At 41.9% G+C, this 14,434-nt stretch overlaps 1 protein-coding gene across 3 annotated transcripts in view; it reads right to left on the reverse strand.

Moving 5' to 3' along the window:
* ZHX3 (zinc fingers and homeoboxes 3) overlaps positions 1-14,434 on the reverse strand; it is a 77,403-nt gene that overhangs the window by 30,683 nt on the left and 32,286 nt on the right. The window contains exon 2 of one of the 3 annotated variants that reach the window (XM_084853969.1): positions 642-749. The exons of the other annotated variants lie outside the window; for them this stretch is intronic. The gene's annotated coding sequence lies outside the window, so the exon portion shown is untranslated. The remainder of the gene's footprint in view (positions 1-641; positions 750-14,434) is intronic. 3 annotated transcript variants of the gene reach the window in all.

Raw genomic sequence — 14,434 nt, forward strand, 5'->3', positions numbered from 1 at the left:
CCACCTATCCACAGCAGGGCAGGAGAAGCACAGAGGGGATCATTCCCTCCGCGCTTCTCCTGCCCTGCATTTTCAGCTAGACAGCCGTATTCGGCTGTCTAGCTGCAGAAGGGCTGCGCGGGGAGGAGGCTGCTGTACGACACATAGGATGTGTCGTACAGGCATTCCCACCCAGAATGACCCCAGACATGCCCCTTTTCCCTCGCTCCGCACTCCTCTTGTGAGTGCAGAGGACAGGGCTGTTCTGCACTGCCTCCGAGGCAGTGCGGAAGTGGGGGGAGGTCGGTTCTCTGGAAACCGACCTTGGAGCTCGGGCTGCAAGGTCGGTTCCCGGAAAACAACATTTCCTATGGCCGTCTAGCTGCTGTCTAGCAGCCATAGGATTGCTCCCTCCATTTTGGTTGGAAAAGGAAGCGAAAATAGGGGAAGATTCTCTAAATATATATTAAAATATAGCCATTGCAAAAAAGAAAGAAAAAACCACCATATCAACATATATAATAAATGTTAATATTCTGCAGTGTGTTATTTACGTGTAGTGTTATACATGTAATGTTTATATTACAAGGCTGTGATGGTGTTATATATATGACAGAAAAAAAGTCAAATAAAAAGCCATCAGTACCAAGACCAATGCATACCTGAAAAACTTCAATGTTTCCTGAGTGTATAATTTCCCAACTCAGCCTCTTTCTTTTTAGGCATCATGAAATCTCTCTTGTCCTGACAGCTGAGATTCAGATTCAGCCCTGGAAATAGAAATGTTTAGACATTTGCTACTATGGATTCAAAATGGATTCAACGTCTTCACTTTTACTTTAAAGCGAAACAAAGCATCAAGATTTGCATTTGAAATCAGACACATCCGGTCTTGTAGCCCCCTTCCAACCCTACTGTTCTATGATTCCTGCTGCCCCTTGTAATATTCATGCGCAACATACTTTGAGGCAAACCAATTGCTTCTTGAGAAAAATGATAAGGTCCTGTCCTGGGACTACAGCACTTCAGGTTACATGTTCTACATTTCCAAAAGTACACTGTGACCCACAGTGAAGCTTTGCTAGCATGCCTAAAAAAACCCTTTGCTATTTAATACAACATGTAGCCTGAAGAAGTGTCCCAATGAAGTTTTCCAACTTTTTAACTTTCTGGTTGGACCTAATAAAAGGTATATCCTGTCAGGGTTTTGATTTTTGCTTTATTTTCTAACGGACCAACATTTTACAAACCTATCAATTCACTTTAAAGCTTAGTTTTATTTGTTTGGCCTTTTTCATTGCAAAATCATGCATTATCTCCCAGGCATGGCAGAATTTTGTATGTGCGTACTTGTGCATGTGTGTTATTTATGTGTAGTGTATATAAAGTTTATATTATAGTGTAGGGCTGGGCACTGCTTCGGCCTGAGGCCCGAAGCCCGAAGCCCGAAGCCCAAAGCCCAAGTCAAAGCAGGCTGCTTCAGGTCACTTTGTGCCCCTTCCAAGGCAAAGCTGAGAGGGCACAAAGCGACTCGGAGTGAGTCAGGGGCCCTCTGAAGCGCCTTGGTGCGCTGTAGAGTTTTGGCACCCCCGGCCCAGCTGTGCCAGCACCTCCAGGTCCTTACCTGAGAACTGCCCATCACTGTCACTGCTGCCACCACTGCCAACGCCTCCGACGCCGCTGACTCCATTGCCGCCGCCACTGGCTCTGTTGCCGCCATCGCCGCCACCAGCTCCTGAGGCCTGGATGCGCGCTGGTCCAGGAAGTTACCATTTTAAAAGTGACAACTCCCTGCAATAAGAGCTGGCACGTGTCCCGGCCTCAGGAGCTGGCAGCGGTGATGATGGTGGCGGCGGAGACAGTGGCGATGGAGGAGGAGAAGGCAGTGGCGGAGGAGAAGGTGGCAGTGGTGACGGCGATGGAAGAGGCAGCAGTGACAAGGTAAGGAGTTGGGGGTTTGTGCGGGGGCGTCAGGGGGCCCTGAAGTGGGATTCAGCCATCCGAATCCCACTTCAGTTTGCGGGTCAGGTCAGACCCCCCCGAATCAACCTGAGCCGAATCAGGCCTGCCTCCAAAGCCACAAAGTGGCTTCTGAGTTGGATGGGGGGGGGGGTCCCTGCAGAGCCCTAGTATAGTGTATATTATTGTTTATATTACAAGGCTGTGATGATATGATATCATCATACAAACTAAGCATTTACTCATGTATGTTTTGGACCTGTAAATCCTACCACCAGCACTGGATCTCAGTGAACCTGGGATAAATATTCCTGATTATTATGATGCTTTGTCCCTCCCACCAGTTGTACCTCCCTCCTGCTTATGCTCTAGAACTCATGGTTCTTGAAGAAAACAGGTCACATAGGGAAACACAAATCTCTCTCTCTCTCTCTCCCTCTCTCCAAGGACAACTCCTAATTTAACTGCAGAAGCAAACTCTCTGTTCTGGTGAAGGGCCTGGGCCTGCAACTCACTGAGTTTTGCTTGTTCTGCTCTAACACAAGTTCTGGACAATGTGTACATAGGGCTGGGCCCACCAGGAACACCTGGCTCTGATAAACTGTATCCTTCCCAGACCAGAAGGTTGTTGCCCTTTAAATTTTATCTGTACGGTGCCCTGAGATCTGAATGATATAGGATGGGATACAAATGTTTTAAATAAATAAAATAAATTTAAATTCTCCACACGACGCCCCACTTGCCCTTTAAATCCCTTTACCCATTACCAGGAAATAGCTGAAATCGTCAGTGGCAGCTTCCCTCCATACAGAAAAAGGAGTTTCAGAGGAAGGTAGAGCTGACTATTTTTTCTCCTTTCAAAACATGAGGAGCATCTCTATGGCAAATCTATTCATGCATAGATTTGTTGTGTTCAAGAAGCGAAGTGCATTGCTCATGCCTTTGTAAGATGCATGCACAACCACTGCTTTCCGTTTATTATTCAATATATTGTTATATTGCCTGTTATTCTGAAAAAGTTGTGCTGATCTTTTTTTTCCTGCTACAATTTCCAGAGGGTTAGCTGTGTTAGTCTGCTGCAGCAAAACCGATCAAGAATGTTGTGGCACCTTAAAGATGAACACATTTAATATGGAATAAACTTTTATGGACTATAACCCACTTCATCAGATGCATGAAGTATTATTGAGAGTTTCAGGTATATATGCAGTACACATGGCCAGGGGTAGGGCACTGTAAACAGTAAAGCCAGAGAGAAATTAAATGCAGAAAGTACTGACAGTAACCATCACATTATTAACACCGACCATACAGTGCAGGTTATAAATATGAAATGAAAAGCTGAATGTTAGAATTAAAAAAAAAACTCCCTGCTGATAGACAACTGCATGTCAAAGAGAGGGAAAGGGGCATGTCTTAGCTAAAGGATGAGAGTGACATCCTTTCCGCACCACTACCACCACCCTGCAGTTTCCAAGAATCTCTTTTTATCGTTTATTAGTTTATGATATTTTTAGGCTGCCATTTAGGGTACAAAACCCTCTCAAGATCGCTCACAAGGTAAGAACAACACAACAACAAACGTGAGAATTAATGAAACCCAGTGATAATAACAAATATCTGACTCCCAAATACTGAATTTTAAAAAATGCAGTCAAACCCATCAGCAGTCCTGTAAAAAATGCAACTCAGGAGAAGGCCATGGAAAATAATTGAATCTTGGGATCTTTCCTGAAGGCCTGTAATGATCTGGAGCTTGACAGACTTCAGTTAGGAATGCATTCCAGAGACATGGGACCACTGCAGAAAAGGCCTCCCACTGCCCAACACTTTCCCTCTCATAACTATCCATTATCCATCAGCAGGACAAAAAAAGGGAGAGGGGTTAGAAACACTGAGGAAAATACACTGAAGAGATAATGAATGAAGGCCTCAGTTTCCCATTCTAGAAAAGTGAAGTCATAGCTAGGGATGTAGGAGAAATCCACAACGGAACCAAATAAGTTCGATTTTGCATGGATTTGTGTGTGTTATTTATGTGTAGTGTAGTGTATATATTCCGCAGTGGAGCAGCTTCTCCCCTGCTGGTTAGATTCCACAGATTTGTGGACTGATTTTCTAACTTTACTGAATTTTGTGCAAATTTTATAACAAAAAAATATGCAAAATAGAAAAGCCCAACCAAAAATTTGCATTTCCCCCATAGGCTACAGCATGGAAACACACATTTCAGGGAACCTGTGCATTTTCGGACATGGGAAATTGCACGATTGCGCATCTGTGTGAATGCAAATTTGCGCAAATTTGGAAACAAAAAAAATCCAATTTTGTTGATGAGCAGACGATGGAATGAAAGGAGTCTGACAATTCATGAAACACAGACAGAATGGATTTTACACAATCCATACCTCCCTAGTCATAGCATTTCATTTCTTCACAAGTAATAAAGACACCAAATCCTTTCCCCCATTTAGTTTCCTGTATGAACTAAAAGGTTAAGAACTGAATTGTACATAAGACCACATCAGTAGCCCTACTCAGGTGTTCTGAAAGGGGTTAAAATAAACAGGTGAAGAGAGGGAGTGCTCTAACCCCACCCCTTCCTTCATCATGTCCATCGCCCTCTATTCATGGAGGGCAGGGATGTCCGGATTTTGTGAAATCCATCCTGTATGTGTTTCGTGGATTGTACAGTGTCATTCATTCCGGCACCCGTTCACTGATGGATTTGAATTTTTTTTCCCGTCATGCAGAAAAATATGCAAATAATTCTGTAAGAGGGTTTGCAACAATTTATGTAAAGTATGTTAGTACATAACATTTAACGTGCTGTCCCCCATTCCATTCAACTTTTCCTGCGTATAGTTTCCATTCTCAGCAGAAACGTGTATATTTTCCTATGAATAAATTTTGGGAAAGTAAAAAAAAAAAAAAGAGTCGAAAGTCCATAGACTCCATGCGACCTGAGGGGGTCACTCCACAGCAGATTCTTAAAAATCCTAAATCATTTTAGCCCATCTCGAATTTCTCCAGCATCCCTAATGGAGGGTGACTTTGTGAAGAAGAGAGCCTTTTGTATTAATGGAGGGTCTCCAATCAATCAAGAATGCTGGAAAATCAGCACTCCCAATCATGTGACTTTTCACATAGACACCTTCCATGAGTAAAGAGTGATGAATGCGATGGAGGGCGCAAGGCTAGAGTGCTCTCTCTCCTCACGCATTTATTTTCACCCTTCAGAACGTCTGTGCAGGGCTAGTGATTAGCTTGCAATTGTTTTTGCTAGACTGCTGGAAACACAGAATACTAACTTCTTAGCAGGCTAGTAGAAAAATTTGCCTTATACTATGTGGGCTAGCATAGGAGACGGAGAGGTCTGTCTAGGGTGGTCATGTCTCATACTTTACAGAGTATAGCCCTCTATTGAAGGGGCACCAGAGGACAGTCCTCTATTTGAAGGCATCCTTTATTTAAAGGACTGTCCAGTCCAAGTCTAGCTTAAAGATCAAGAACCATAGGAAGGGAGAGCAGGGGCCTTGAAGTGGCCCATCAACTGTTAGCATCTATACAGCAGACTGAGCAGGTACATGGGTCATCTGGTCACAATCTTCTCCGCTATAGTGAGATTATTGTACTCCTACTTAATTTATAGTAATTATTTCTACATTTGCATTTCTACATATAAATTAGCACATGCAATTTTTATGAAAAGCAGTGTCCTCTTTTGTGCTCTTTTGTCCTCTTTTTGCAAATGTATTTCCTCTTTTTTGGTGATGTGTAAGTGGCTAGCCTAGGTCTGTCCCTCTGGTTCCAGCCCACTCACTTGCCTGCATGGAATTCTTTGTCACCAACCAGGCAGGTTTTAAAATACAAGGCTGCTTAAAATAAGAATGTAATAACTGCCTTGGCTGGTCACACCAAGGTCTGTTATAGGTCTGCCTTCAAAAGCAGCTAGCCAAATACCTCTGGAGGTTTACAGGCAGGGCGTGATGGCGATACTGATCCTCTCTTGCTTGTCACCAGTGCCTGGCAATCAGAGAGACTGCCACTGAATATTGGAGCTTCATTTCATTACTATGGCTAATAACCTTTGACAGGTTTTTCACATATTCATTTGGGAGCATTCGAGGGGGGGATTAAAATTAAAATGAATAAGCATGAATTACTCAGATACTAATCAACTGCAGCCTATGTCATTTGCTTGCTAAAGGTCCTAAATACCACAGTCAACTACCCAGGAAATTGTTTAGAGGCGCTATCACACAACCACCAAACCAATACTGTTATAAACCATGTCTATATATAAATGTGCAGCTTTACTTTCCACTATATGGTTCTTCTCTTTCAAAGGTTAATTCTATCTGTTCAGAAATGATAAAACGGTTACACCAGCTTCTTCTTTTAAAAGCCTGAGGTTAAACTTAAAAATAGGTGTACAACAAAATGTAAAATTCTTCCTGACACTGAAATGTGCAAAACACAGAACAAACCTTCACAATAAATTCATGATATTTCTTGCTGTAGCTCATTTAGTGACATACATTCATTCAGAGCTGCTTCCTAGCAAGTCAGCTTACAATTCCAAACAGTAACCTCTAGAAAATCTACATCACTAGAATCCAATGCCAGTCCAAAATGGCAGTCCATGCTAAAAAGGGAAGGGGGAAGGGGGAGAAAGAAAGAAATGGGGACAGACCCCAGCTCAGTGGCAGAGAACATGCTTTACACACAGAAGGTCCCAGTTTCAGTGCCTGGCATCTCCAGTTAAAAGGACCTCAGGCAACAGGTGATGTGAAAAATCTCTGCCTGCGTCCCTGGACAGTCACTGCAGACAATACAGGGTTAAACAGACAAACAGTCTGACTTTAAGGCGGTTTCCTGTATTCTGGGAAAAGACTAGTCCATCAAATGTGAGCTATAAAATTTGACATTTGGATGAAAATGTTTGAACCCTGCTTTAAATTCTTTTTTCCCATGCCTGTACTCAATCATCCCCATCCTGTCCCCACCGATCTGCTGCTGCTTTGGGGAGAGAGAAGGAAAGACGGGACACACCCCACACTAGGGATGGGTGAGAAATTTGTCTGGTTTGCATTTCAACGCAAACTCACCAGGTTTGCACTTCCCGAACCTGAACATACTCCAGAATACAGTTCAGATAAAAAATGCATACCTCTGGAAAAGTGCACACAAAAACACATACATTTGAAAAAATGCATACAAAGATGCATATATCTTCAAGAATGTGCATGATGACATGTACAAATTTTCAGGTAAGACTAAAATCACAATCTGATGCAGAAATTGAATGGAATGAACTTAGCAGTGGAAAAATGAGAACCTGAGTGAAATTGAGCTTGACAGATTCACCCAACCCTACCCCACACCCCAGACAACTGGGATTGATGATCTCTACTTGCTAGTCTACATTGCCCACTAGTGCTCCAGGGCAAGACGTTTGCCCCAATCCAACAGCAATCATGTGTTCATAACTAGTCTGGTCATAACACAGATGGGAATGAGCATCCAAATTCGCCCCCCACCCCATAACTATTCACCTAAGTGCAAATGGATTGGGATGAAGAGCATTGCCTCAGCATTGGGGACATAAAAAGCCCCATAAACAAGGCAAGAGCTCTCTCCCTTTGTTGCTCACCAGTCGCTGGTATTCAGGAGCACTGCTGCTTCCATCACTGGAGGTACCATATAGCCGTCATAGCGAGTAACCAGTGATAGACTTATCCCCTGTAAATTTGTCTATGCCTCTTTTAGAGCCGCCTGAGAAAGGGGCTATCACCATATCTTGTGGCAGTGAATTCCACAGGTTAAGCATGTGCTGGGGCAGAATCCAACAGGGTGCTTACACCCCTAAGCATTCTCTTCTGGCCCACTGATTGCATTGTGCAAGTAGGCCCCACCACTTGCACAACGGCGATTTAGTACTTCTGGGGCAACCCAAAATGAGCAGAAATGCTTGATTCTGGAAGTAGGCAGGTTAGTGGAGCTTGCATAAGGGAATGCGACTGAGCTGCTTCCTTCCAAAAGTGAGCATTTCTGCTCATTTAGGGGCTTCTCCCTTGCATAAGCAGTGGGACCCACTGCTTGAGGAAGGGCGTCAGTGGGGTGGAAAAGAATCAGTGTGGGCGTAAGAGCCCTGTTGGATTCTGCCCTGTGTGAGGAAGTACCATTTTACAATTACCTTTAACCATATTTAGCATTTTGTTTCCCAGTTGCTCTGTTTGGAGAGATCCTTTTGGTACTCTTCAAAGTTCACTATCCTGAATAATTTGGTGGCATTTGCAAACTTGGCTACCTCATTGTTCTCCCCCTAACCCCAGATAATATATGAAAAAGTACCAGTCCTAAGGCAGATCCAAGGGGAACCTCACTTCTTATTTACTTCCACTGTGCAAACTATCCATTTACTCCTGTTCTTTGCTTCTTGTTTTTTTTAACTATTTACCAATCTATTAGAGGATCTGTCCTCTTATCCCACAGCTGTCACATTTACCCTTTGATGGACTTCGTCAAAAGCTTTTTGAAAGCCCAAGTATCCACATCTACCAGATCACCCTTATCTATATGCTTGATGACATTCTCCAAGATATTTAATGTGAGGTAGAAAAATGTTGACTTATTGGAAAATAAACCAATTGTACAATATGGGAAAATAGTGCAATAGTACAGTTTTCGAGCTACAATCCATCACTGGTGCAATAGCAGCACTTTAACAGAGAACAACGATAAGCTTAAAAATAACGTGTCACTCTTCACCAGGCAAAAATAATATCCACAGAAGCAGGAAAAGTTTCATACACCCCCATCTCAGAAAAACAAAGCAATGAAAATGAACAAGATAACAAGCAGATTTACAATAAACTCTCTAATGAATAAATTTGCCAGGATATCCACAATTTAATTTTGTTTATTCTAAGGTTGTTGAAAGACCACTTCTCAAACTCTAAGAACATCTGATAAGAAATTTGGCAACGGTGACAAAGCTTTAGCCATTTCACTAATTTTGCAGAATTTGCATTTCACTGGCACTGCTCAGTTCCCTATCAAATTCCCTTGCAACATCTTTGTAACTAAACAAGTAGCAGAATTAAGGGAATGAAGAGTAGGATCCAATGGGGACTTACCATTGCCAGTGAGTACCACAGGTTTCCAGTGCACATGCAGTCCCTACCACAGGCGGTGGGGATGTAGCACTTCCGGGGGCAAGTCCCGAAATGACCGGAAATACAAGTTTCTGGAAGGGGCAGGTTGCCCCTTCCTGAAACTTGCACTTCCAGTCATTTGGGAGCTTGCCCCTGGAAGTGCTACATTGCCGCTGCTGGGGGTAGAGGCCACGCATGCACTGGGAACCAGAGCTGCACACCTTGAGTGTAGGTCTCTGTTGGATCCTACCCTAAAAGATAAGAGATCCCTTGTTATGTGAGAGGTGGTGCAGCATTGTCATCTAGAAATATGAGCTGGGAAGTCCCCAGTACAAATTTCACCTCAGACCATTAAGGCAGCCTTAGGCATGCCTCTCTCTTTCGGGAATTAGCCATTCTACTGGGAAAGGTGCAGTGCAAAGCACAAGAGGCAATATAGGAAAATAATTCTGATCTCTCTTACATAGTCATTGTAAGGCAAGGATGCAGAACCTCTTTCAGCTCAAGGGCTGAATTCCATTTGGAGAAGCTCTCAGTGGCTGCATTCCAGTGGTGGGCAGGGCCCAAACCCCCAAAATAGCAGCATATTTCAGCTTAAAGCCCTTACTGCCAGTAGCTAATCCTTAGGAGAGGCAATCCAACCTTTTAGAGAAAACTGCACAAAAGCCAAGAAACCACCAAATCTTTGGCATTTGGTGGACAACAGATGGGGTGAATGGAAGGGGTGGCCTTCTGGGGAACCCTAGAGGACTGGATCTGTGGGGGGCAGTTTTGCTCCCAAGGCCTGAGATTCTGAACCCCTGTTGAAGGGTTATGGGGATAATGTATTTGAAATGCTTTCAACACTCAGAAATGTGCTATATAAAGGCAAAGATTCTCAATCTTAATAACAAAATACATTTCAATACACTTTTCCAACAGCTGCTGATGCTGACATCACCTGCTCTGGCCCAACCACATTTTCATCATGGTCTGTCTGATACTTGGTACATCACATACAGTTTAAATGGTATTACATACCACCTATAAAGAAAGAAAGTGTGTGTGTGTGTGTGTGTGTGTGTGTATGAGAGAGAAAAATACAGAGAGAGAGAGAAGTGGAGCAATTCCATTACTCTAAGCTGGGTTGAGCTAGCTGTTGTTCAACAATTATGGTTATTTTAACTCTCCAGGAATAGAAAAATTGACCATATCAATTTGGTTTTGGGGATCAAATGTACCCCAAGAAAAGCATACAAATAAAATACCTAGTGGAAGGTATTAAGCATCACACCATTTTCAATGCAAAAAACATGCCTCTATTGATACCTTTCCTTTTCCAGAAAAATATAGTCGCAAATAAGTCATTGGGGTCAACAATAGCCCATAATATAAAGTACAAAATAGGGATTTATGAGAATTAATTCCTGTTTGCAAATCATGCAAACATGTCCCTAAATGAGAATGCAAGCAGGAAGACAATTATGCAGAAATGTTCACAATTTCCTGACCTTGCGTTCATGTTTGAAAGTGTTCACTTCCAACAGGGCACATTTGTGCATATGCACAAATCCCTCCAAAATCTGCATTGTCACACTTTAGTCTAAAGTATTTTCATACTTTAGCTTAGGGGGAGAAATGCACATTTTCAACTGGGAAAAATGTACAAGTTTAAAAATATGTTTTTTCAATTGGGTAAAAGGTGCACTTTCAAAATGCACATTTTCCCCCAATCAAAAATGCTGATTTTTTCCTGATCGAAAAAAAAGATGCTCATGCTTGGGAACCCAAATGAGGTGAAATGGCCTTCAAGGAAGAATTCAGAGAACTGCAATGATCTCAGACACTGCATGTTCTCCCATCCCTAGTACAAAACCCTGAAGAACAGTATGTAGAGTCTAACTGACCCCACAGTTTGAAAAACAAACTATATTGTGATATTTGCATACATATAATGTATAAAAATTGCTTAAACAGCTATTTAAAAATACAATAATCATGAGATGCAAATTAACTGTAATAAGAACAACTCTCACAGACCATACCATGGTGCACTACTCAAGCATAATAACCACATTTCATAACTGCATGAGTAGCACAGACAAAGCATTTAAATGATGCCCACTGTTGCTGTGATTTTCTGTCATTGTGTTGACTATGGAAGTGACACCACCTCTTGGTGTCAGCAGTGGCAGGACCTACCGTTCTGAGGTTTATTTTATTATTTATTTATTTAAATCATTTATATCCCACCCTATATCATTAAGTTCTCAGGGCGGCGTACAGATGAAATCAATTTGGACAGTATAAAACAGTAAATAATTTAAACACCTAAAAGCATTAAGCAAGCTAATACCAATTTAAAACCTAAAACAATAGAAGAGTTAAAACAGTGTGCTGCTTTAGGGGATGCATTTATCCCTCAAAGGCTTTGATAAAGAGCCATGTTTTAACTTAGTGCCAAAATCTGCACATGTCTGCACCAATCAGGCCTCCAAGGGGAATGCATTCCACAGCCAGGGTGCCCCAGCAGTAAAAGCCCTCTCCCACGTCCCGCCATACTGTATATCTCGCACTGGTGGGACGCAGAGGAGGGCTCCCCCAACAGATCTCAATCCTCAGGCAGGCATATATAGGGGGAGGCGTTCCCTCAAATATCAAGAGGTTGCCTCTCCCAAAACCCCAGGCAAACTGGCTATGCAATCTAGACTCAAGGATCAATTATAGAGTGGAAACACAATGTCTTCCGGGATGTTCACACTATTGTGGGATCTTTAGCTTCCCAGTGCTATAGCCATTTAAACAGTCAGTGTCCACTATATTGGAAAATAACACTGATGATCTGTTGACCATAGATTCAAAAACGTATGTAGAGACCATCTAGTGACAATTGCCCATGCCATCTTTACTTTTATTATGGAGTATTTATCTTTATTTATAGTTTTACATTATTTATATTTATAAATATGTATACTATTTATATTATATAAAGAAAAATCTCAGGCTTGAAATTCTGATCCAAGATTGCGGCATCTCTTCCTTTCTTTGGTTCATAACTTACAAGCATCTTCTTGATAACCAAGAAGGGTTAACACTTTTGGATTCATGACCAAGGAACTCTGGGGGAATTTCTTGTTTGGTTTTTAATATTCCAAAAAGAGTCAGTCTCTTCCTCAACTAATTCTCTGGCTAGTGGCACACTGGGGAAAAACTCAGCAGTTGTTACATTCTGCCTAGAACCTTGAACATGAGTTGGTAGTTTCGCAACCACTTTCTGGTCTAGGGTTCAAGCTTCTGGAGCACTTTCTTCATTCCCCTCATATATGTCTGCATCATAAAATGTGTATTTTGGAATCAAAACACATCCAGAATTGTATGCCATACTTGGCAGGTTTGGACAATATATACTGCCTCATTCAACATCTTCCTCTGAATGTCACTAATTGTTCATCAACTGTAATTCCCATGTGGCATGAAGCACTGTGGGAAAATCATGGTCAACATATTCCACAGGATGTGCACAAGGGCAAGCTTGTCTCTCCCTTTGGCAATTTTGTGTTGAAGCCAAACAAGAATCATGCTGGATCAGACCAAAGGCCTTCTAGGCCAGCATTCCATTTGCACAGTGGCCAACCAGGTGCCTATGGGAAGCCCACAATAGGACATGAATGCAATAGCCTCTTCCTCCTCTTGTTCCCCAGGAACTGCCTTCGAACACTGTAGGTGATATACAGCCATCATGACTAGTAGCCACTGAATGCCTTCTCCTCCATGAATTTCTCTAATTCCCTTTTAAAGCCATCCACGTTGCAGTCATCACTACATCTTGTGATAGTGAAATCCATAGTTTAACTATGTTCTGTGTGAAGTACTTCCTTTTGTCCACAATTCAGCTTCATTTGGTAACCCTGGTTTCTAGTATTATGATCATCAAATCTGCCAGATGTATTGACTCTTTTAAGGAGGCCAGTGACATTGTGCCCTAGAAATGTAGAGGGCAACCTCCAGCAACAAAAATTGGAAAGACCTTTCTGTGAACAGAGAAAAATGATCATCCTTGACTGAGAAATTGCCATTAAGTCTGGCTACCTGCTGAAGTGAGGGTGGAGGTTGCTTGCAAGCATCTGCAGATGCAATTGGGGTCACAGTGACCCCAAGAGCCAAATTAATAAGACGTTTTGCACCGAGTGATGAAAAACCCAGTTTTGCTGAGTGACAAGGAAAGTTCTAACTGGAAATGAAAGAAAATGTTTTAAACTTTAAAGTTTGTAAAGGGGTATGTGGACCTGTAGGGTAATATTGGCCCCTGATATTATTTGCAGCAATGTTAAAGTGAATAATTTGTCTATTAAGAAAATAGACAAAACTTGTTTTCATTCTCTATGCTTCTTTTTCACAAAACATGCAAAGAACAGATTGCGGGTTAAGCATCACTAGCCATGATGAGTAACTAATAAATCAAAACAGCATTTGGTGGGGGCATTTTGACCCCTAGAATCTTATGTGCATAGTTTTTCAGTTGTCTCAGTCATTCCAATAGAAGTAAAATTGATCTCCAATTATACAAACACATTGTTTCTCCACTAAATTACCCCACCCCCACCCCCCGCCGCCAACACCACATGGCAATTCATATGTCAAGTTGAGGATTACCTTGAGCATGGAGTTGTGGAAAACTGATACAAAAGTCTTATAATTTTTTTTTTAGTGCTGTTGGGGTGCATTTGACCTCACCTGTCAATGGAGGGTTTCATACACATGCACACACACATAGGGTTCATTATACATATGGAAGCAGTCCAACTCTGCACGCATAGGAAAGCTGCCAACAGAAGCCATGAAGCTAACACTAGGAGTCTAGACCATTTTTGTTAATACTTCATAATTAAATCTAAAGAGCTATCAGGTATAAGAATACTAAAATTAAATGCAATATTCACAAGTAAAAAAATATCCAGTGGTTTCAAGGCCATGTTTTTTGTTTGTTTGTTTGTTTTGAACTTGGTAAATGTTTCATTACAGCATATAAGGCCCTACGGCAAGATGAAAACAAAAAAGAGGGATAGGACAGGGTGAAAATGGCATTTGATTTTTAATATGTTCAGTGACTGCAAATGTAAATGGTAGAAGACAGGGTTAAAAATCAGGGCAACTGGTGGCTGATTTGGGAGAGGATATTATCATCTGAGGATCATTCTATAATGTTATTTCATATCCCCTTCCCCCATTTCTTATTCTCCTGCAAACATATTATTATATATGGAATCCTAGCTAACACTTTCATTTCCTGAGATGACAGGTGTGCGCCTGTTTAAAACTTACCTAGCTGTTGAGAGCTAAACAAAGTCACGAATTCA

This window comes from Heloderma suspectum, chromosome 4 (assembly GCF_057233095.1).
Source record: "Heloderma suspectum isolate Gila_16-S chromosome 4, 16-S_ref, whole genome shotgun sequence".
NCBI lineage: Eukaryota > Metazoa > Chordata > Lepidosauria > Squamata > Helodermatidae > Heloderma > Heloderma suspectum.